This window comes from Staurois parvus, unplaced genomic scaffold (genome assembly GCF_062004578.1).
Source record: "Staurois parvus isolate SC_StPar_1 unplaced genomic scaffold, SC_StPar_1.0 ptg000788l, whole genome shotgun sequence".
NCBI lineage: Eukaryota > Metazoa > Chordata > Amphibia > Anura > Ranidae > Staurois > Staurois parvus.
This window is the reverse complement of record NW_028318584.1, coordinates 792,991-817,523: the sequence shown is the minus strand read 5'-3', so window position 1 is coordinate 817,523 and position 24,533 is coordinate 792,991. Positions and strand designations below refer to the sequence as shown.

The 24,533-nt window shown below is 43.6% G+C and overlaps 1 long non-coding RNA gene across 1 annotated transcript in view; it reads right to left on the bottom strand.

Annotated features, from left to right (window-relative positions):
• Positions 1-21,353, bottom strand: part of LOC149444323 (uncharacterized) — a 115,208-nt gene extending 93,855 nt beyond the window's left edge. Inside the window, exon 1 of the long non-coding RNA XR_016306531.1 lies at positions 21,288-21,353. This is a non-coding gene — a long non-coding RNA (uncharacterized LOC149444323). The remainder of the gene's footprint in view (positions 1-21,287) is intronic.
• Between the last annotated feature and the right edge of the window lie 3,180 nt (positions 21,354-24,533).

The following is a 24,533-nucleotide window of genomic DNA, read 5'->3' as shown; positions in this document are numbered from 1 at the left end:
GACACTTTACTAAGCAATAATTAAAGATTAATGAATGATTAAGCATAAATTAAAGCGTTATTTCCAGTCAAGGTCATGGTTACGTAAAAAAAAATATACATTAAATATTGTAATTAATCAAATAAATATTGATGTTTGAATAAATTATTCCCAATGTGCTAAGTGTATAAATTATACAAAAGCCCTTGTTAGACATGTTAATGAGAAGTAAATATAGGAATAACAAACCTGATATATTAATAGCTGTAGTTGTGGATCTGTGTCAATGAACACTACACTCATGAAATCATAAGATGTTTGGTTCTCAGAAGGAAAAGTATGGTGAACCCAGACAAGATATCATGGAGCATAGACACCACATTTTTAACAAGGGTGCATAATAACGCCCAAGGTCTGGTCCTCTCTCTGAAAAAGTATGGCTGTAAAAGTTGGACCATGACGAGGAGAGAAGAGATTTGAAAGCTTTCATTTTCTAAGAATTTGAGTTTTTGAAACCACCAAATACTCCAGGAGATACCAGGAGACTGCCTGTTTGAAGGTCTGGAAATGAAATGTAACCTTACATTTTTACCCACCTAGGAATAAATAGAAAAGAATCCAAAGTCAGGAAAGACTGAAGGCAAAATGAAAATGAGGCATCAATAGTTGAAGTGGATTGGCAGGGGTATATTTAATAAAACTGGAGAGTACAAAATCTGTTGCTGTTCTGCATAGAAACCAATCAGCTTCTAGATTTTATTGCCAAAGCGTAATTGAACAAGCTGAAGTTAGAAACTTATTGGCTGCCATGCACAGCTCAACCAGACTTTGCACTCTCCAGTTTTAGTAAATCAACCCAACTGTGTTGATGAATGAATTAAACATGAAATTGTGGGAGTTCAGTGAAGTTTCTGTTGATGGAGAAGCCTAGTATGAGTTTGTGAGGTCTCAAAAAAGATATATTAGACTGAATGAGTGGTTGTAATCAGGGGCGGACTGACCATTTGGAAACTCGGGCACTGCCCGAGGGTTCCGGGGTCAGTAGGGGGCCCCATGAGATGCCCCTGGTACCTTTTTCATAGGCTTTTTTGAGTTATTATTAGATCGAGTTTGGGCAAGGGCACAGGGGCCCCATGATCCCCTATTGCCCGGGGGCCCCATGAGTTGTCAGTCCGCCCCTGGTTGTAATAATCACTTTTCTTCATGGTGGAAACAGTCCTGATCCTACTAAAACTTCAAGGACATGTAGGAGTTCCACCTGCAAACTTTAGAGTCCAACAAATATACACTCACCACTTTACTAGGTACACCTGTGCAATTGCTTGGTAACACAAATTGCGAATCAGCCAATCACATGGGAGCAACTCAATGCATTCAGGCATGTAGATGTGGTGAAGATGACTTGCTGAAATTCAAACTGAGCATCAGAATAGGGAAGAAAGAGGATTTAAGTTACTTTGAATGTGGCATGGTTGTTGGTGCCAGATGGGCTGGTCTGAGTATGTAAAAAAACTGCTGATCTGCTGGGATTTTCAAGCACAACCATCTCTAGGGTTTACAGAAAATAGTCTGAAAAAAAGAAAAAATCCAGTGAGCGGCAGTTGTGTGGACGAAAATGCCTTATTAATGTCAGAGGAGAATGGGCAGACTGGTTGATGTAACATTCAGATGGTAGGGTCAGAATTTGTTGTAAACAATATGAACAATTGAGTACTGTCCGTGATACTTTTTTTATTTGCACTAACATACAATTTTGGAGGACAAGCTTTCGGGGATTGTCCCCTTCTTCAGGTCTAAGCAGTACTGAAACCAATAAACCATATTGTAAACAACATGAAAGCATGGATCCATCCTGCCTTGTATCAATGGTTCAGGCTGGTGGTGGTGATGTAATGGTGTGGGGGGATATTTTCTTGGCACTAGCAAGGTGTACTTAATAAAGTAGCTGATGAGTGTATTTCTGGTGCTAGCTGTTTATGGTGAATATGGTTTTGCATTTGTGAACCTAAGTGGATCTCATGTTCTCATGTTCCTTGCTAGCAGGATGTATACAGATGTTTTGGGGTAAACACTGTATCTCTGAATAGACCCCTTGAAAGGTCCCCCTTTTTTGTCATAAAATGACCTTTAAAAACTTTTGATTGCGTGTTGAAAGCATGATTAAGGGAACAGTTTCTCATAAGCCTCTTAGACTGCCCTAAAGTGGCATTCCTTTGCCAGGGCCTGTATTGGCAGACTATTAAAGTCAAGATAGTTGATAGTTGTTAGTATCTATTTTTTAAAAAAAATAGCTTGTTTTGATGTTACCATCTATATTACCTATTAAAGCTGCATTGCCATAATGGTAATGTGCATCACAAAGCTGGTCCTGGAACAGGAGATGTCATGTGGGGGTTTATTTATATAGCATCCCTCAAGTTTAGCTATGGGGAGCTAGACAGGTTTTAGTCAGAGGCTGAATAGCAGCCTGGGATGAGTCAGGTAGTGAGGTTACCTCAGAACAGCCTAGGGAGGTTCTGAGGGTCAGAGCTTCTGGAGCCCTCCCACCTCTCCAGAAACCTGAGAGTTTTCTGGAGGAGGGGATGAGGGGAGGAAGCTCAGATATACATACTTGAGGGACCTTGGCCAATCCCCCGGCTGGGCATGGGGACCAAGACAACACCTTAAGTACTGCAGAGCCTGGGAGGAGTTGGTCAGTGTCAGGTGGAAGATGGAGTGAGAAGGAAGGAGTGTAGAGACTGGGAGGGGGCCCAGGAGACAGGCCTACCTACAGGCAGGATCTGGAAAGGAGGATCTCTCAGCCTCACTGTCCCCTAAGAGCGGACCACCTGTGAAGCAGACCTGCGTAAAGCCTGGAGGCAGCCACCAACCCATCCAGCTCATAGAAGAGGACTGAGTGAGTAATCCTACACCCCCTGGGCCAGATAATGGGAGAGGGCAATCAGGTGGCAAACCCAGCTAGCTACTCATCTGGGACTACTTTGCTAAATTGGCAGTTTCTGGGTCCCCTTGCTTTGGGATTCCCTCAGGCAGCTGGGTGAAGAAGAGGACTCATCTGGAGTCTGAGGTGATACACCAGAAGGGTTGGAGAGCTCTTCATAGGAGAGACTTCCATTCTTTTTGTTCACATCTGAACATAGTTGCTAAGAAGTTTGTCCTCATGTTTCTACAGTTCCTTGGGCATCCTATATACCCCTCAACCCTAACTAAGTTTAATACTCCTTAATAAACCTACAAAAAACAAGCTCAAGTGTGGAAGAAAATACGTGTTGCCTAGCTATAGAGGGACCTATAGAGGGACCCAAAAACTCAGCTACACCGAAGAGGGTAGTGGTACATTTACTAAAATTGGAGTACAAAATCAGGCTCACTTATGCTTAGAAACCAATCTGCTCCTAACCTCAGCTTGTTCAATTAGGCTTTGGCAATAAAAACCTGGAAGCTGATTACTTTTTATGCAGAAGTGAGCCTGCAGAAGAAGAATTACTGCAACCAGCATAGATTAACAATAAGCATATAGATGCACACCAGTACTGAAATAATACAAGATTTACATAAGAAAAGATTATTAATAGTACATGCATCCTATGTGCAAACAAGTGTTATTTACAAAGGGCCCAACAAGAGTCCTGGTGAAATTGTGCACATATACCCAAGTATGCAGTATATAGGTATAAATAAAGATACACTATATTGCCAAAACTATTGGGATGCCTGCCTTTACACGCACATGAACTTTAATGCCATCCTAGTCTTAGACCGTAGGGTTCAATATTGAGTTGGCCCCACCCTTTGCAGCTATAACAGCTTCAACTCTTCTGGGAAGACTGGCCACAAGAATTTGGAGTGTGCCTATGGGAAGGTTTGACCATTCTTCCAGAAGCACATTTGTGAGGTTAGGCACTGATGTTGGATGAGAAGGTCTGGCTCACTGTCTCCGCTCTAATTCATCCCAAAGGTGTTCTATGGGGTTGAGGTCAGGACTCTGTGCAGGCCAGTCAAGTTCCTCCATCCCAAACTCGCTCATCCATGTCTTTATAGACATCGCTTTGTGCACTGGTGCATAGTCATGTTGGAACAGGAAAGGGCCATCCCCAAACTCCTCCCACAAAGTTGGGAGCATGAAATTGTCCAAAATGTCTTGGTATGCTGATGCCTTAAGAGTTCCCTTCACTGGAACTAGTAGCAAGTACTGTTCTCCTCGCAACTGCAAAACCCAGACACGTGCATCAGATTGTCAGAAGCGTGACTCGTCACTCCAGAGAACACATCTCCACTGCTCTAGAGTCCAGGGGCAGCATGCTTTACGCCATTGCATCCGACGCTTTGATTTTCACTTGATGATGTAAGGCTTGGATGCAGCTGCTCGGCCATGGAAACCCATTTCATGAAGCTCTCTATGCTCTGTTGTTGTGCTAATCTGAAGTCTACACGAAGTTTGGGGGTCTTTAGCTATTGACTCTGCAGACACTTGGCAACTTCTGAGCACTGTGCGCTTCAGCATGCTCTGACCCCGCTCTGTCATTTTACATGACCTACCACTTCTTGGCTGAGGTGCTGTTGTTCCCATTTGCTTCCAGTTTGTTAAGATAACACTAACAGTTGACTGTGGAATATTTAGTAGCAAAGAAATGTCATGGATGGACTTATTGCACAGGTGGCAACCTATCACGGTACCACGCTTGAATTCACTGAGCTCCTGAGAGTGACCCATTCTTTCACAAATGTTTGTAGAATCAGTCTGCATGCCTAGGTGCTTGATTTTATACATCTGTGGCCATGGAGGTGATTGGAACACCTGAATCCAATGATTTGGAGGGGTGCCCCATACTTTTGGCAATATAGTGTACCTCCAGATAAATGTTGCAGCAAAGTCCAGTTAAAGGGGCCTCTAAAGATGATCACGATGTGGCATCCATCTTTATGTTGGAGACCAGAGGACAAGATAAGCTGAAAAGGGGTGATCCTCCCTATTGTCCAGCCAGCCTGGAATGTAGCTTCTCACCAGCAGAAACTATGGTGTAACACTGGAATTTAGAGTCAGTCTATATACTCTGTGCTTAAGTCCCTAGTAGCTTCTAATCTGACATGCAACAAGACGTCTAACAGAAGTTTCTGTCTGATGCATAACCTGGCTCTAACCTATGCTGGTTATCGATCCCTAAACTGAAACTAGCTATAGAGCCAGGCCCAACTAGACCTATGTTAAACAAGAATATTCTATATAAGTCTAAAATCTGCGGGAGTTGAGTGTACCCAATATAAACTACTACAAGGCAGCTCAGATTACACCCTAGGTCCAAGTACACTGTACATTGGACTTAACACTATGGGCCCTCCGGGATTTTATGAATATCCATCCATCTCAAAATGCAGGAAAAAATGGGGACTTTAGGGTACCTAATAACAAGATAAATTTACATGAAATACTATACAAAATTGCAGATTGTTTATTTATTATCACAATAATAAAAAAACTCATAAAGATACTGTATGTGGCTTATGCATACATTAACCACCATAAAACATTTAAAAATGGTACAATATGGAATGTTGACACCATAATGAGAGATTTGCAATATGAGAACATCAAATGTATATTGAAAAACCCCAGCACATTTCTTCAGGGGGTTGTTCTCTGTGATGATTTTTGTAATAAATATATATACCAATCAAAACACAGTAAAAAAAATCCATCCTGTCTCATTTTACTCTCTCATTTGGATCTCACTACCCATGTATCCTAACCCAATCCTAATTCATACATGATCTATTTGGTATTCTTTCACATTTTTGCCAAAATTAATATTTCACCACCCTCCATTACTTCATCTCTTCAATTGACCCTTATTTCCTCCCGGAATGGTCGATATACACAACTTTCGTTGGTGTGTTTTTCATGGATTTGTCGTTTGTCGTTGTCCACTCCCTGCTGACCAATCATGGAATCCCCACATTTGCACAAATTCCGAAATCATACCAAGCCTCTAATTGAGAGCTATTACACAATATACAATTAAGAAATCTAGTGGAGTCCCCTCTGTCTATCATAACATTCAAATCACTCTGCAAAACTATTTCAATGACCAAAGATGCATATTCCCTTATAAATTCTTCAGTTTTAGGCAATGCTTTTTATTAGTACCCCATTGTATTGCACCAGCTGGGAAGATCTCTTTCTCTTTAAGACTGGACAAAGATTTGATAAGTCACGTTTGTAACAGAACCAGACCCCGACTGCACTTGGGTACTTCCGTTAGGATACCGTTTGTCACGTACTTGATTGGAGACTGAAATGAAGAGGTCGGCCTCACTTGTGTCACTAGCCCTGACCCCACTGGAAGTGGAACAGAGGGTGTCTAGGGACCAGGGGGACAAGAGAACCAGCAGATGTTGTTTGCAGCTCTTGTAGTTGGAGACTTTGGAAGACTGATGAACCTCTGATTCAGGCACAGTAGTGATATGCAGAGCTGGTATGGTAGATCGCCAGGTGTGCACCAGAGCAAGGCAGGAAGCTGGGATGGGAGACAGGAGCAGTGTCAAAGGAATAGCCAGGGTCATCAATGGGCGGACAGTGAGGTACCAAATCATAAGCAAGCCAAAGTCAGGAGCAGAGCCGAAGTAAGGAACCAGTATCAAGCAGGAGAGTAATCAGAGTCAGGTCAGGAAAAAGCCGGGTCAGCAACAAGGAAATCACACAGGAACGAGCAGGAAACAGGGAACAGCTGAAGACCAGTCAGCACTCAGCACAGGCAGAGGTACCTTTTAAATAGTCCATCTGGCGCAAATCTTCACCGTGAGTGTGCACGTGCGTTCATTTCTGTGCGCATGCATACATCTATTCGCCAGCCGTCTCACGGGAATAACCTTACACCGCTTCCCTGTCCGAACACCGAACACAGACACCACAAATTTGAAGTAAACCAGGAAATAGACTACTTTATTTGAACACAGATACAAGATATTTACATTCAAGGGAACAACCCCCCCTCCCTGCATAATGACACAGGGCGGGGCAATCTACCTTTAGTAACAAGAGACACACCAACAGACAGTCCCATCAGGAGGGAGAGCTGCCGGAAACACCCCCCACCAAGCCAATACACAAACACATACATTCCATAATAGTTTGCTCCCAAACAAGACACACAATAGAGCAATGGGATGCAACCACATGGCATTAAACAATCAAAAACCCCCACCCCAATATTAGGACAGATCACCCTGTACCTCTAACAGGCACAGGGTGACTTACACATAATAGGGATATGGGGAGCTGAGACAGGGGTCTCCCCACCTCTCCAAAGTGAGCTGTGTTCCATGGGCCCCCCACCCAAAGTGACTCCTGTCACAACGTTCAAAAGTTCCCGAAACGTGCAAGTGTTGGAGAATTCTTATAAAGTGCCCTCACTTTTATTATACTCCAGCAAGAAAGCTAAATGCATCCCGACCCATCTTGCTTCAGAGGGTGTCAGAAAATGGGCGATACGCTCCATGTATGGTGGTCCTGGCCGAAGGTGCATCGTCTGCGGATAAGAATCTATACAATTATTAACTCGGTGCTACAGGTTAACATTCACAAAGACCCATGGGAGGTCTTCCTTCACAAACCAGTAAACAACATCTCCCGGTGTTGCTGTATTCTCATTAGACATATTTTTACAGAAACTAAACAAGCTATTGCCCACTCAATTTGAAGCAGTTTAATCTAGGATTCAGGGCACATTTATTAATGAAACACTGACTGCCATCTTGGAAGATACCCATAATAAATTGATTTCAATCTGGCAGCCATGGTCTGATTATTCCCCTCATTTCCAATACACTTCATGTCTCATGCAACTTTGAGCGAAAGAGAAGGCTTCCATTTTCATATTTCCTTGAATGCCATGAGCAGCCTCTGTGGATCCCGTACTAGCCTTCCCCTTCGCCATTTCCTTTTTGCTTTTTCTTTTACCCTTTTCCACTATGCCTACTACTTTTTTCGACTCTCCTAGAATTTCTACTCAGTATCTGGTCTTCTGCCAGAATTTCGCAGACTATTTCTCTTCCTTTCCTTTCTCCATCCTCCCTTTTTAACTCTACTCTATACTTTTATTCAAATTCATGGTACATTTTCTCAAACGTTAACAGGGGAAACGCTTTCATTATATACACATACACATTTAGGTTTATTGGATAATATCATGTGGCTAACGATGATAACAATGCATGCTTTTCATGCATGTTTACTTTATGGCGATGCTTCCAGGTCCTGTGCTACGTTTAAGCGTGTACACAATGACAATAAGATAGCTGAGTGTAACCCTGAGTTCATGATTGACATGTTGCTCCAGTGAGAGTGGAAGTCCTTAGCAATGATTTATTGTAATTTTCATTGTATACATTGAGCAATTTATTTATGTAACACTTTAATAACAATAAAACTCTTAATTGGTAGCAGGAAAATTGCACTGTGCGGTTTCTCAATTGGTACAGTTATGTAGTTTGTATGACGCACTTCCAGTAAGTGGTTTATTTTTTTTTTTTAATGTTTTAAAAAATTCTGAAGAAAGTTAACAAACAACAATTAACAAGCAAGTTTAAAACAAAAGTATGATAACGTCTGCTAATGTTAATCCATTGTGACAGGTGCACATTTAACTGTTTGTAACGTGATGATAGCTAACACAGATTTAAAACATTTTATTAGTCTGGAATTCTTGGCAAAAAAAATGTTAAAGCAGGGCATTGTTCTTTTTAAGTTTAAATTACATCCAATCAATCAGGCCAGATGTGGCCTTTTTCTTGCATTTATCTGGCCCTTGGGGCACTCCACTGATACAAGGCACTAATCCTTCCACTCACACCAAAGACGGGGTACTATTACTCCCACTGACGCCAACAGCGGGGCACTATTCCTTCATTGACACCAATGAAGATGCACTCTTCCTCCCACTGATATCAATGAAGAGGCACTATGCCTCCCACTAACACAAATGAAGAGGCACTATGCCTCCCACTGACACCAATGATGGGGCGCTTTTCCTCCAACAGACACCAATTATGGGGTACTATTCCTACTACTGACACCAGTAATGAAGCATTATTCCTCCCACTGATAACAATTATGGGATATTATTCCTCCCAGTGACACCAGTTATGGGGTACTATTCCTACCACTGACACTAACAGTGGGGCACTATTCCTCCCACTGACACCAACTATAGAGGTACTATTCCTCCCACTGACACCAATGATGGGGCACTGTTCCTCCCACTGACACCAATTATGGGGTACTATTCCTCTCACTGACTCCAACAATGGGGCACTGTTCCTCCCACTGACACCAACGATAGGACACTAGTCCTCCCACTGACACCAGTTATGGGGCACTATTCTTTCCACTGACACCAATTATGGGGTACTATTCCTCCCACTAACACCAGTTATGGGGTACTATTCCTACCGCTGACACCATCAATGGGGCACTATTCCTTCCACTAAAGCCAATGATGGGGCACTATTCCTCTCACTAACGCCAATGATGGGGCACTATTCCTCCCACTAACGCCAATGATGGGGCGCTATTCCTCCCACTAACGCCAATAATGGGGCACTATTCCTCCCACTAACGCCAATGATGGGGAACTATTCCTCCCACTAACGCCAATGATGGGGCGCTATTCCTCCCACTAACGCCAATGATGGGTCGCTATTCCTCCCACTAACACCAATGATGGGTCACTATTCCTCCCACTAACGCCAATAGTGGGGCACTATTCCTCCCAATGACACCAGTGATCGGGCACTATTCCTCCCACTGACTCCACTTATGGGGTACTTTTCCTTCCAATGACACTAGCTATGGGATACTATTCGTCCCACTGACACCAATTATGTAATTTATTTTACTCCCATTTAGTAAACCAAGCCCATGGCATTTTCTTCTCCCACTGGCCACAGTCCAGCCCCCCTAAAGATTGAATAACAGTAAACTGGCCCTTTGTTTCAAACGTTCAAAGACCCCTGAGTTAAAAGTAGGATCTTTAAAGTAGGGAAGGTTGTAACCCCTGTTGGTTTATTTTGTCACCTGTGTACCATTGGAGAGATTTTCTTTCACTTCCTGTCCCATAGCCCAAACAAGTGAGAGAAAATCCCTCTAAAGTGAATTATGTGATTCACCAGAACAAGTGTCCCCATTAGAAGATCTCCCCTCTACTCCTGTTCTAGGGACAACGAGGAAAGAGGCTGGGAAAATCAGTGAGCCAATCACACAAACAGGAAATTACATTTGGGGGGTCCATACACCATCTGTGTACAGAATACCTCCAGGTAGCCATATTGCATTTTACAGAAAATGGCAGTGCTGTAGATTGAAAAGGAAAGGTCATTTTAATAACATTCACTTACAATATGACTTGTGTGGCAATTGTATATGCTATAGTAGTTTTTCTTTATTTGCTATGTAAAAAGTGGATTTAACCTTTAAGAGGTTAATCTAAAGGGAAAGAGACTGTTGCCCAAAGACTCACCTGCTCTGAGGTCTACTGCTTGTCCTCTTCTGGGTTACATGACGCCCAGTGACATTCAACCCACTTCCTGTAATTGCAGGGTGTCATGGACCCACCCCTGCATGCGCATTACCATGGTGCCCTACAGTCACACTACAAGGATGCTGGAAACAGTGGTGATGTCATCATGTCAGCAAAGCCCTCTTCACTATTGAGGACTGTGTGGCAGCAAGACTCAACAAAACACCTATTTTCAGCAAAATGAGAAGGTTTAGAAGCTATGTCAGGGTATTGTTATTGTTTTGACGTTCAGCCTTGATGATGATAATATCTACCTTTTCCTATCCATGGGCTGTCATGGACAGGAATTGGGGTGAAATCTCCACAACAGGGTCTCGAACATCAATAAACAATTTTACAGAAATTTTTGCTTTCTGTGTCTATCTAAAAAAAAAACAATTGAAAACAAAATTGGCAGAAGTTGGACTTTAAATGTTATTACCCATATATTGTCCTTTAAGACAAGGGTCTCCAACTCCCTGGCCATGGACTGGTATCGGTCCGTGGACTGTTGATGACTGGGTTGCACAGCAGGAGGTAAGCGGACAGGACTATCACAGATCGGGGTCACTGCTCTACTCCTGTTGTGTGGTTGTTCCACTCAGCCCACGTGTCCTCTCCCAGGTCACCCGCCCTGCCAAAGTTGTCATGCTATCAGCAGGGCAGGTGGCGTGAAGAGCTGGAGATCTGCAAAGAGAGCAAGTCAGGAGACCTGGGAGAGGACACGCGGACTGATAACTGTCTCTACCCTGCCAAAGGTTGGACTTTGCAGGAAAGGTAGAGATTTAAGGGGTCACTCTGATGTTAGAGTGGAAAGGGGGGGGGGGAGTGACTTTAAGGGGCACTGAGATGGGGGACTTTGATTTCTAGGGGCACTGTCATGTAAAGGGACACTGTGATATAAAGAGGACTGTACTGTAAAGGGACACTGTAATCATTACAGTGCCCCTGTACAGTGCAGTCCCCTTTATATCACAGTGCCCCCTTTACAGTGCAGTCCCTTTTATATCACAGTGCCCCCTTCACAGTGCAGCCCCCTTTATACCATAGTGTCCCTTTACAATGCAGTCCCCTTTTTATCACAATACCCCCTTTATAGTGCAGCCCCCCATCACAGTACCCCCTTTACAGTGCACCCCCTTTATATCACAGTGTCCCCTTTACAGTGCAGTCCCCTTAATATCACAGTGCCCCCTTTACAGTGCAGTCCCTTTTATATCACAGTGCCCCCTTCACAGTGCAGCCTTCTTTATACCACAGTGTCCCTTTACAGTGCAGTCCCCTTTTTATCACAATACCCCCTTTATAGTGCAGCCCCCATCACAGTGCCCCCTTACAGTGCACCCCCTTTATATCACAGTGCCCCCTTTACAGTGCAGTCCCCTTTATATCACAGTGTCCCCTTTACAGTGCAGTCCCCTTTATATCACAGTGCCCCCTATATAGTGCAGTCCCCTTTATATCACAGTGCCCCCTTTACAGTGCAGTCCCCTTTATATCACAGTGCCCCCTATATAGTGCAGTCCCCTTTATATCACAGTGCCCCCTTTACAGTGCAGTCCCCTTTATATCACAGTGCCCCCTTTACAGTGCAGTCCCCTTTATATCACAGTGCCCCCTATATAGAGCAGCCCCCTTTATATCACAGTGCCCCCTGTACAGTGCAGCCCCCTTTACATCACAGTGCCCCCTTTATAGTGCAGTCTCCTTTACATCACAGTGTCCCTTTACAGTGCAGTCCCCTTTTTCTCACAATGCCCTCTTTATAGTGCAGCCCCCATCACAGTGCCCCCTTTAAGGTGCAGCTCCCTTTATATCACAGTGCCCCCTTTACAGTTCAGCCTGTTTTATATCACAGTGCCCTCTTTACAGTGCAGTCCCCTTTATATCACAGTGTCCTCTTTACAGTGCAGTCCCCTTTATATCACAGTGCCCTCTTTACAGTGCAGTCCCCTTTATATCATAGTGCCCCCTATATAGTGCAGTCCCCTTTATATCACAGTGCTCCTTATATAGTGTAGTCCCCTTTATATCACACCTTTACATCACAGTGCCCCCTTTACAATGCAGCCCCCTTTTTATCAGAGTGCCTCCTTTATAGTACAGTCCCCTTTTTATCACAGTGCCTCCTTTACAGTGCAGCCCCCTTTTATAGCACAGTGCCCCCTTTATAGTGCAGCCCCCTTTACATCACAGTGCCCCCTTTACAGTGCAGCCCCTTTTCTATCACAGTGCCTTCTTTACAGTGCAGTACCCTTTACATCACAGTGCCCCCTTTACATTGCAGTCCCCTTTACATCACAGTGTCCCTTTACAGTGCAGCCCCCTTTATATCACAGTGCCCCCTTTATAGTACAGCCCCCTTTATATTACAGTGCCCCTTTATATCACAGTGCCCCCTTTATAGTGCAGTCCCCTTTATATCACAGTGCCCCCATTATAGTACAGCCCCCTTTATATCACAGTGCCCCCTTTATAATACAGCCCCCTTTATATCACAGTGCCCCCTTTATAGTACAGCCCCCTTTATATCACAGTGCCCCCTATATAGTGCAGCCCCCTTTACATCACAGTGCCCCCTTTACAGTGCAGCCCCCTTTACATCACAGTGCCCCCTTTACAGTGCAGCCCCCCTTTACATCACAGTGCCCCTGTACAGTGCAGTCCTTTTTCCATTAATGTAAAGGAGATTGCAATGTAAAGGGGCACTGTGATGTAAAGGGGACTGCACTGGGGCTGTGATCTGAAGGGGGACAGAGGACACTGTGGGACTCCTTTAAAGGAAGAACTGTTATTTAAAGGAGACTGTGGACACTGTAAAGGAACATTGTGGTTTGAAGGAGGGTTGAGGACAGACTCAGTGACTATCTCATCCGATCATCCCCCCCATCCTCTAGCCCCTGAAATAACTGGCTGCACAAAACTGGTCCCTGGTATCAAAATGGTTGTGGATTGCTGCTTTAATACTTTTGTATACTGAACTTTGCATACTGAACTGGTTTTTTATGTATATGACTCATGGCTGTAGTTGTTTTTTTTTCAGTAGTTTTATCTTGAGTAATAGGGTCACATGTCCCTTAAATCCCTATATTTTAGTCTAGAATTTTATGAGTTTTTACTGAGCCTTAAATCATGGCTCTCAGCACCTGTACTGATTTGCAGTCAGGTCATCTGAGTGTGTCCACCAATAGGATAGGTTACAAAGTTGCCAGTGATTTAGATTCACAGCTTCTTTCTTTGTTTATTTTCTGATATGCTTCACTGCCCCATTTTCTGTGTATTTTTAAAATAACAAGGTGATCCACAAGCCAGTAAAATATAAAAATAGTAAAGTGGCTTTTGAAAGCTAAGAAAAGAATTAGAGATTTTTTTCAAAAGTTGCTAACAGGTTTGTTGAAGCTAAGCGAAACGTGAAACTGATACAAAACTAGAAAAGTAGAAGAAAATCATTAATAGCTTACGTAGGAAGTGGCCTGGTCTGCTGCTTACTCATGTACTCCACCTTTACAGCGTCCTAATAATGTTACTTTTTTTTCTTACATATCTGTAGTTGGTCCAATTTCTACTCAAAAATAATAAAGAAATAAAACTAAATTTGGTGGACTAATGAATATAATTGGCAAACTTCCCTTGGACAAGCGTGTAAAATGTTAAAGAGTAACATCACTTTTGAAAAAAAAACAATCTCCTCTGGATGATCAATGTACATTAAAGTGATTTTAACAAACTTTATTGCAGATTCCTACCTGTTTCTCCTTTGAAGAAAAAGCTGTTTGTTCTTCTATGTCTTTTGGATCCTGATTCTGAATGGTAGTAACTGTTTAATTATTGCTCAGATGAAGTACTTGAAGTACTCTAATGAGGAAAGTTGCAGTGTCTGCATCACTATAGAAGTGATTAACCCTTTGGGAGTGTCTTACGAAAAATTAAATTTCTGTTGCAGAGGATTCATAAAGTCTGACTTGTCTCTCAGTGCAGACTTATGGGAAAACCAGTGAGCCAGTCACATAGACAGGAAATTACATTTCTGTAAGCTCTGTATGCCAACTGTGCATAGAATGTCTCCAGAATGCCATATTGTATTACATTTTACAGAAATTAACAAAGGTCATTTTTAACAACTTTAAAATACAACATGGCTTGTGTCACAATTATATATGCTACATTAATTTTTTTAATTTTCTATAATTTTCCCATGAAAGTGGAGTTACCCTTTAAAATGATATACCATGCAGAATAATTTTTTCCTTGCATCATTTTGCACCTTAATTTAGAGATTCCATACTGATAGGTGTTCTCCATAAAGTTCAGAGAAGCGTTTTTATGGCAGACTGTGTTGTAAAATGGCCAAAACTGATTGGGTTTAGGTTTTCAGCTATCTGCCAGAAAAATAAAAAATTACAAAAATAATAGCAATACATATATATATATATATATATATATATATATATATATATATATATATATATATATAGTATATGGATAGATAGATAGATAGATAGAGAGAGAGAGAGAGAGAGAAAGATTAGATAGATAGATGTGCTAGAAAGTTTGCATAATAGTGACATTTTGGCATTTTTATTGAAAATATGACTGATTGTGGCACAAAGCTGTCTTTTATTTAAGGATGATGATCATATGAAGCCATTTATTATCACTTAGTTGTTTGACTCCTTTTTAAATTATAATGATAACAGAAATCACCCAAATAGCCCTGATCAAAAGTTTACATACACTGAAACAGGTACAGATGCACACGGTGACGCACACGGGTTAAAATGGCAATTAAACCTTCATTTCCCATATCTGTGACTTTTTAAACTGCTATTAGTGTCTTTGTATACATAGTCAGTGAGTGTGTTAGCTTTCACATGGATGCACTGTACAGGCTAGATACCGAGCCATGGGGGAAAGAAAAGTACTGTCAAAAGACCTGTGCAACAAGGTAATGGAGCTTTATAAAGATCGAAAAGGATATATAAAGATATCCAAAGCCTTGAATATGCCATACTGTACTGTTCAATCCCTTATTTTGAATTAGAAAGTTCAGGGATCTCTTGATACCAATCCAAGATCAGAAAGACCAAGAAAGATTGCAGCCACAACTGCCAGAAGATTTGTTCAGGATACAAAGAAAACCCCACAGGTAACCTCAATAGAAATACAGACTGCTCTGGAAAAAGACTGTTTTTTTTTTATAATGTAGGTACATTTATTGTGTATGACTCATGATAACTGTGTGAGTCTGTGATTAAGGTCAGGTTACTTCAGGTCAATCTGATGGTTTAACAGGTTGGGACTCTATCACCTCTGCATGGCTTGGAGGACCAAAGAACCTTCCAGAAGCCAGTGGGCAGAAGAGGTGGAGACCTAATCTACATGTTTATGGGAGTCTGACCAATCCCAGGTTTGGAGGCCCTGATAGAGTGGTGAGGCCAATCCTGTAAATATGGGATAGACAGGCCAGCAAGGGGGAGTCGGGTGGGAGATGGCATGCTAAGGAGACTGTCGGTGGCCTGGGAGGGGTCCACTAGGTCTAGAGGGGTCTGGCCTCCACACTGGTCTCAGGATGGTTCAGGAGGGTCCATTCAGCAGTGTGGCATGAACATGATCAAGGCCTGGGAGCAGTGGAAGCAAGGAGGAGAGAATGAGTACATCAGCACACCCATAGATTGACTGGTGAGAGACTGCCACATGTAGCAAGCTTTCAAAGGACAGTGCTGTGCTTAATCCTTTATCCTTTTCCTGGGAGATCTTACAAGCAGCCAGGAGGGCTAGAGTTTTTGCAGGCTGTGAAGCTGGGAGCAGTTCTACAGGGGAGAGGAGACATTTCTGCATATAATTTACAAGTTAAGCTGATTCTTAGAGGGGCTGCGAGTCCCTAGCCCATAAGGGGCAGTTGCTACTGATCAGCAAAGACTGACGACTTTCAAGGAAAAGAACAGTCCAGGATCTGTTTCTGTCGATAGGAAGGAAGTTGTCCACATGCATTGGTTCAGCCAAGTTGGGCATCCCTTAATACCTATTACCGTATGCAAGTTATTTTTATTTTAGTAATAAAATAACAAAAACCAAGCTCATGGACTGTTCATGGACTGTTGGATGTGAGTGTGGAAAATTCATGATGCCTGGCTGTGCAGAGCTTAGGGAGACCTAGAAACACAGCGGCCCTCACGAGGGTAGTGCTACATACAGTATATACAGTATATGTATTCATGTGGGATAGGGACCTTAGATTGTAAACTCCTTGAGGGCAGGGACTGATGTGAATGTACATAATGTAATTTGGTATCACTATATAAATACATATAATAATTATATACGTGCACTTTTTCCCAGACCTAACCTAACCCACCCTCCACAGATGACTGCTTACCTAAATCTGACAGCTTCCGTTTCAAGCACGTTTCAGTCCCATTGACTTCTGTGAGACCATTCCCAATCCATCCCCAATCTCGAAACATAACCCTTAGATGTCTATGCAACATGTGCAGATTTGGCCAGGACTGTAAAGACTTGTGCTGCTAAGCGTAAAAAAAAGCAGAACTGTGGCCATTGAACTGAAGTAAGCATGCATCTGTGCAGGGGGAGGTGAGATAGTTTAGATTCATGGAAGGGAGTATAAAGGATGCATGAACTTTGTTTTAAGGGCCCATTCACACTGAGTGTAGTAGGACTGCACTGGTCAGCTATTCCAGCACAGTCCCACTGCAAGACAAGGCAAAAATTTGATTTTTTTCTACATACTTATCTGTAAAATCCATTTCTTGGAGTACATCACGGGACACAGAGCAGGCTATTCATGACTATGTGGGTTATAGGCCACCTATAGGTGAATAGACACTGGGCAACCAATCAGAGAGGAGGTCCTTCCCTATATAACCCCTCCTATACAGGAGCCTTCAGCTTTTGAAGCAGCAATGAAAATTCCAGAAAGAGGGGCGGGATCTCTATGTCCCATGATATACTCCAAAAAATGTATTTTACAGGTAAGTATGTAGAAAAAAATCCAATTTTCTTTATCGTACATCACAGGACACAGAGCAGGCTATTCATGACTATGTGGGATGTCCCAGAGCAATAAGAAATTTGAGGGGAGGGTGACACCATGAAAGCCATCATCCATAATCCCTCATGAACTACTCAGCCACCCATAAAACACTGCGGACAAAAGCAGAATTCGCTGCGGCTCTGACATCCACCTGGTAGAACCTTGTCAATGTGTGAACCGTAGACCACGTAGCGGCCTTGCAAACCTAAGCTACTGATGCCTGATGGCGGATTGTTCAAGATGCCCCCACACTCCTAGTGGAGTGTGCCTTCACCCGAAAGGCTGGGACTTTACCCTTCAAACCATAGGCTTGAGTGATCAATTGGTGGATCCAATGAGAAATAGTCACCTTGGATGCCACCTGCCCCTTCCTAGGCCCCTCTGGCAGCACAAATAGAGCATCTGACTTCCAGCTTACAGACACTGGCGAAAAAAACTTCCTGTATAGGAGGGGTTATATAGGGAGGACCTCATCTCTCATTGGTCAGCTAGTGTCCATTCCCCTATAGGTGGCCTACTTATTTATTTATTTCAGGTACTTATATAGCTCCGTCAATTTACGCAGCACTTTACATATATATATATATATTGTGCATTCACATCAGTCCCTAACCCTCATGTATGAAAAAGAAATGTTTTGCCTGCCACTAGGCCTGTTCATACAAATCCAATGATGAAGGAGCAGGGGGTGGGGCCAAACTGAACTGTGTGTGTATCAATAGACACACACACAGTGCACACAGTGCAGCTTGAGATTGAACCAGCATGCGTACCCCCCTAGCAAGCCGCTTCCTAGGGGGGCTACTCAGAAGGCAGGAGGAGCCTTCAGCTCTGACAGAGGACCCCTGTTCTGTCTCTCCAATCTAAGCATTGAAAGTGTGATCTCTGTAACTTACAGTTGTGATGAGATAGCGATAAATCCAATCTTAGTTGAATACCACAGGCAGTGACTCGATCCAGAAGACATCTTGTAGATCTTGTGAAGTTTATTCCATAAACTGAGAGAATCTTACAACAATGAACATCAGATAGGTCAAAAGATCATAATGTGATCTACTCCAAAGACATGAGGCTCGAAGCTGAGGTGCATTACTGGGAAAATAAACAAAGGGGTAGAGCTATCTATACAGCATGAACTAAACCAAAGGAAAGGCAGGAGCAGAGACAAAATACAAAGAACACTTAAAGGCATATGACAGTCATGTGAAACATGACAACCCCAGAAGGGGAGGAGTGGGGCGCTCTTAAAGAACATTGCACAGAGCAAGTATGAAGTTTGTTATTAAAAAAAAAAACAACTTTATAATCACTTTAGGTATAAATACATGAAAAACTATAATCAGAAATCTAAACCCACAACTCACATATTTATATAGCACTGATCATTTACACAGTGCTTTATATTCCATACATTCCCATCAGTCCCTGCCCTCGAGGAGCTTACAATGTTAGGTGTGCACCTCACATGCATATTAGAGCCAACTGACCTACCAACATGTTTCTGGTTTGTGGAAGAAAGCACAGGCAAGCACAGGAAGAATATGCAAACTCCATGCAGATAGTGCTCTGTATGTGACTCACACCAAACTCCAGGAAGATGGTGCCCTGAATGTGACTCACGCCAAACTCCAGTTAGATGGTGCCCTGAATGTGCCTCACACCAAACTCCAGTTAGATGGTGCCCTGAATGTGCCTCACGCCAAACTCCAGGAAGATGGTGCCCTGAATGTGCCTCACGCCAAACTCCAGGAAGATGGTGCCCTGAATGTGCCTCACGCCAAACTCCAGGAAGATGGTGCCCTGAACGTGCCTCACGCCAAACTCCAGGAAGATGGTGCCCTGAATGTGCCTCATGCCAAACTCCAGGAAGATGGTGCCCTGAATGTGACTCACTCCAAACTCCAGGAAGATGGTGCCCTGAATGTGACTCACGCCAAACTCCAGGAAGATGGTGCCCTGAACGTGACTCACGCCAAATTTCAGTTAGATGGTGCCCTGAACGTGCCTCACGCCAAACTCCAGGAAGATGGTGCCCTGAACGTGACTCACGCCAAACTCCAGTTAGATGGTGCCCTGAACGTGCCTCACGCCAAACTCCAGGAAGATGGTGCCCTGAACGTGACTCACACCAAACTCCAGGTAGATGGTGCCCTGAACGTGCCTCACGCCAAACTCCAGGAAGATGGTGCCCTGAACGTGACTCACGCCAAACTCCAGGAAGATGGTGCCCTGAATGTGACTCACGCCAAACTCCAGTTAGATGGTGCCCTGAACGTGACTCACACCAAACTCCAGGAAGATGGTGCCCTGAATGTGACTCACACCAAACTCCAGGAAGATGGTGCCCTGAATGTGACTCACACCAAACTCCAGGAAGATGGTGCCCTGAATGTGCCTCACACCAAACTCCAGGAAGATGGTGCCCTGAACGTGACTCACACCAAACTCCAGGAAGATGGTGCCCTGAACGTGACTCACACCAAACTCCAGGAAGATGGTGCCCTGAATGTGACTCACACCAAACTCCAGGAAGATGGTGCCCTGAACGTGACTCACACCAAACTCTAGGAAGATGGTGCCCTGAATGTGACTCACACCAAACTCCAGGAAGATGGTGCCCTGAATATGACTCCCACCAAACTCCAGGAAGATGGTACCCTGAACGTGACTCACACCAAACTCCAGGAAGATGGTGCCCTGAACGTGACTCACACCAAACTCCAGGAAGATGGTGCCCTGAACGTGACTCACACCAAACTCCAGTTAGATGGTGCCCTGAATGTGCCTCGCACCAATGCCATAAGGCAGAAGTGCTAACCACTAAGTGTCTGCAATTATATGAAGGCTGACCAGGGGCAAACTGACCATTTGGAAACTCAAGCACTGCCAGAGGGCCCGGGGTCAGTAGGGGGCCCCATGAGATGCCCCTGGTACCTTTTTCATAGGCTTTTTTGAGTTTGGGCAAGGACACAGGGGCCCCATGATCCCCTATTGCCCAGGGGCCCCATGAGTTGTCAGTCCGCCCCTGAGGCTGACCCATGATTAACTCAATTCCCATGATATAAAAGCCTAATATGTATGCCGTACAGTCAGCATGATGTAGTGGAGAGGGTGTACGCGTACATAACATTTTATAGAGTATCACATCCCGGACTGCATACCAACGATCTTCCCTTCCATTGCAAAGAAAGAAATAAAAGTCTAGATTTAGTGATTTCAGCAGCTCCATATATTAAAAACAATAACCTGATTTTTTTCCATTAGACCGAAGTTATTTTTCAAATTAGCAATCCCCTTTAAGGAAGCTAGGAAATGCAGAGGAGTCATTTTGTCTTCCCTTATTTGTTCCGCCGGCGCGATAAAATATTACAGTTTATCTTAGTTTATTAGGATAAAACTTTACTAGCCCGTCAGCAAACTGTTAAATCTATCCACGGCTTAGCAATGAAAAAAAAAGGAGGAAAAAAATAAAAAAAGGAGTCAGTCCTCACATAAAAACCTTTTCTCATTTAGTGAGAAGAATTTACTGTACACACATCACTAGCAAATACTGTATATTGATTGTGAGTGAATGCTCAGCCCTGCGGGGAATCACAAATATCTGTTTTGAAGACAATATACCCCACGTCCCCTCCTCTCTATTAACCTGATATGTGGGGTATTTCATGAAATGACTGAAATCTACATAATAAAACGCTGCCTACCTTGTAGCCGCACTCTCGTAACTTGCTCTGTTGTCTCCAGCTGAGGTTTAAACTCCTCGATGTTTGCCACTCCGAATCCATTATGTTCAAAAACACAGAAGTATAAAAAGCGCTCTATTTGATTTGTGATTAACGTGGCAGAAAAAAATCACATTATTTCACTACAACTTAACATATAGTATCAAGCCGGCAGAAATGTTATTTGTTCTGACAAACAATAAGGATTTTTTTTTTTTGCAAAGCAGAAATATAATTTGGTGATTTTTTTTTTTTCCTTTTTAACACTTCCGTTGTGTCAAGTCTACACATGGCTGGGATTCTCAGCGGGCTAATGGTAGTTATTTATTTTACTAAAATGCAGCTGATAAAGTGGACCATCGATCAGATATATTTTTCAGGTTAAAGCTGAACTCCAGGCATGAAAAATGTAATTTAAAGAATCTGTTACCCCAAAATTTCATATTCCTGATATGTGCCCAGTGCCATGTACTTGTATGAAAAAGTATCTTGTTCTCTTTGTATTGCTTCCTTTATGTGAAATAACCTAGTGATCCAGTTTATCCCTCTGCTCTCCTATTATAAACTGACCTCACTAGGCACATCCCACCCAGCGTGGTCAGTTTTCTGGCTGTGCTGGGAGAACATCCTGCCTGTCCTCCAATGATCAGACTTTGTGTGTGTAGCACTACCCCCTTAGGCGTTTTGGGTCCCCCTACAGCTCTGCACAGAAAGGCAACATGCATTTTCTTCCACATTTTGCACTGGAGACAGTAAACAGTCCTTGAGCTTGTTTTTTTATTTTATTACGGGGTTGAGGGGTGTACAGGATGCCCAAGGGAACTGCAAACTTGAGGACAAACTCCTTAACAACTAGGTACAGATATGGACAAAATAGTCTTTCCTCTGAGAGCATTCCAGCTCTCTGGTGTACCTCCTCAAACCCCAGATGCATCCTCTTCTTCACCAAGCTGTACTGAGGGTATTCCCTAAGCAAGGGGGTCCAGAAACTGCCAATTTAGCACAGCAGGTGAAAAGCTAGTTGGGTTTTCCACCTGACTGTCCTCTCCACTTCTACTGCCCAGGGGGTGTAGAGTAATCACACTGTCCTTCCCAATAGCTTATTGGGTTGGTGGCTGCCTTCAGGCCTTTTGCTGGGCTGGCTCCTTCCCTGCTGCTCATGATATCCTCTCTTGAAGATGTTGGTAGAATGGAGATCCTTTTCTGTAGCTCCTGCCTGGGGGTAGGCCCCTTCCCTGGGCCCCCTCTCAGGCTTAACACTCCATCCTTCACCAGACACTGCTCCTGCCAATCATAGGCTCTATGATTCTTAAGGGTTGGCTCGGTCACCATGCCCTGGCTCCTGCCAGGGGATTGGCCAAAGAATCTTAAGCATGCACCCCTCCTCAATCCCTCCTCCAGAAAGCTCTCAGGATTCTGGAGAGGTGGGAGGGTTCCAGAAGCTCTAAGCTACAGAACTTCCCTATCTTGTCTTGAGGTGAACTCCTGCCTCACTCACAGGCTGACTCATCCCAGGCTGCTACTTAGCCTCTGCCTAAAAAACAATAGCTAAGCTTGATGGCATTCCTGCCAGTCCCTCTGTGTTCCTATTAAAAATGGACCAAACTAGTTTTCTGGCCATGCTGTGAACTCAGCCTGCTCTCCACCAGCAATCAGACTTGTCCTGACACGCTACACCAACCCCACCCCCCCTTGCACAGGCATGTACTGGGTAGATCAATGTACTGCTGTTTCTCCTCCCCCAGCTCTCTGAGCTTCTTATGCAGCTGAGAACAGAGGGTATGTGATCACTTATATAAAAAGGAAAAAAATATGTTTTTTATATCTATACACAAATGTTTTGTCTATTTCTATTTTAATTTCATGGTTGTTTTACAAGGTGAGGGTTCACATATACTTTAAATATACAGTATTTCTTGATAGCTACAAAGGATATAAATCCCCTTAGTGGGTATGGAAGACCTTTGCAAACCTAAATATTAACTTGTTAAAGTAGTAGAGACATCCTCACTGTGCTGCACATAACCTGTGCAAGCAGCAAAGTTGTGGGAGGGCCCAGCAGCTCCACCCACTACTGGGTGCCTGCAGAGAACTACTGAAGGGGGCGGAGACAAGACCAGTCAGCCTGCACAAGGAGGGAGAGCAGCAGTGACTGGTCTTTATTACAGGAAGCTCCTGTACAGGGGAAAGGTTTTAAGCTGAGTTACTGCACAGATGTGGAAGCAAGTCACAAAGTACACCAAGATTCCAGAAGAATACACATAGCTTTTGTATTTAAACAATAATTTCAGCTTTAACCAACTGCGTACAGCCCACCACCATTTTACTGTGCAGGGCGGCCCCACAGAGCTGGATCACATACATATATGTGATCCAGCATATCAGGGTAGGAAATGTAGTTGCTACAACAGAAGTCGGTTAGCAGGTCCCAGCCAATGATTTGTAGCCAGGATCTGCTGATCGGCTTAGTGAATCACAGTACAGAGCCCTGTGTTTACTAACAACACATGGCTCTGTACACAGAGCAGCAATGTGACTGTGTTTTCTATCTGCAAAGCAGGGAATAAAAACAGTCACATCTCTTAGTAAAAGCAACACACATTGTTAGGCACACAGTTAAAGTAGAACTATAGGCAAACCTTTTTTCATTTCAGATAGAGTAAGTGAGGGTTATAACCCCTGTCAGATTTTTTTTAATATGTGGAGAGAAAAAGAGAGAGAGAGCGTCATCTAAGTACAATATTTCACAGTTTAATAAACCACAAAAGTTATAAAAGCTCACAATAGTGAAGTGGTTAAAAAAGTCCATCAGTGAATGTAGCGTGTAGCCTTGCCTCTCTCCTCCTTGGTTGCTGACTTCTCCCCTTGGCGACGTCACGTCCGCCCAGCTTGCGGTTCACACTGTTCACAGAAACTTAAGGTTCCGGCGCTGGTGTCCTGGGCAGGGGCGGACTGACAACTCATGGGCCCCAGGGCAATAGGGGATCATGGGGCCCCTGTGTCCTTGCCCAAACTCAAAAAAGCCTATGAAAAAGGTACCAGGGGCATCTCATGGGGCCCCCTACTGACCCCGGGCCCTCGGGCAGTGCCTGAGTTTCCAAATGGTCAGTCCGCCCCTGGTCCTGGGACTTCCACCATCCACAGAGCTCTAGGCTTACTCTGGGATGGCTGCCACTTACGCGGTTATACAGTTATGGACATTATGGACTCATGGACTTTTTGTATATT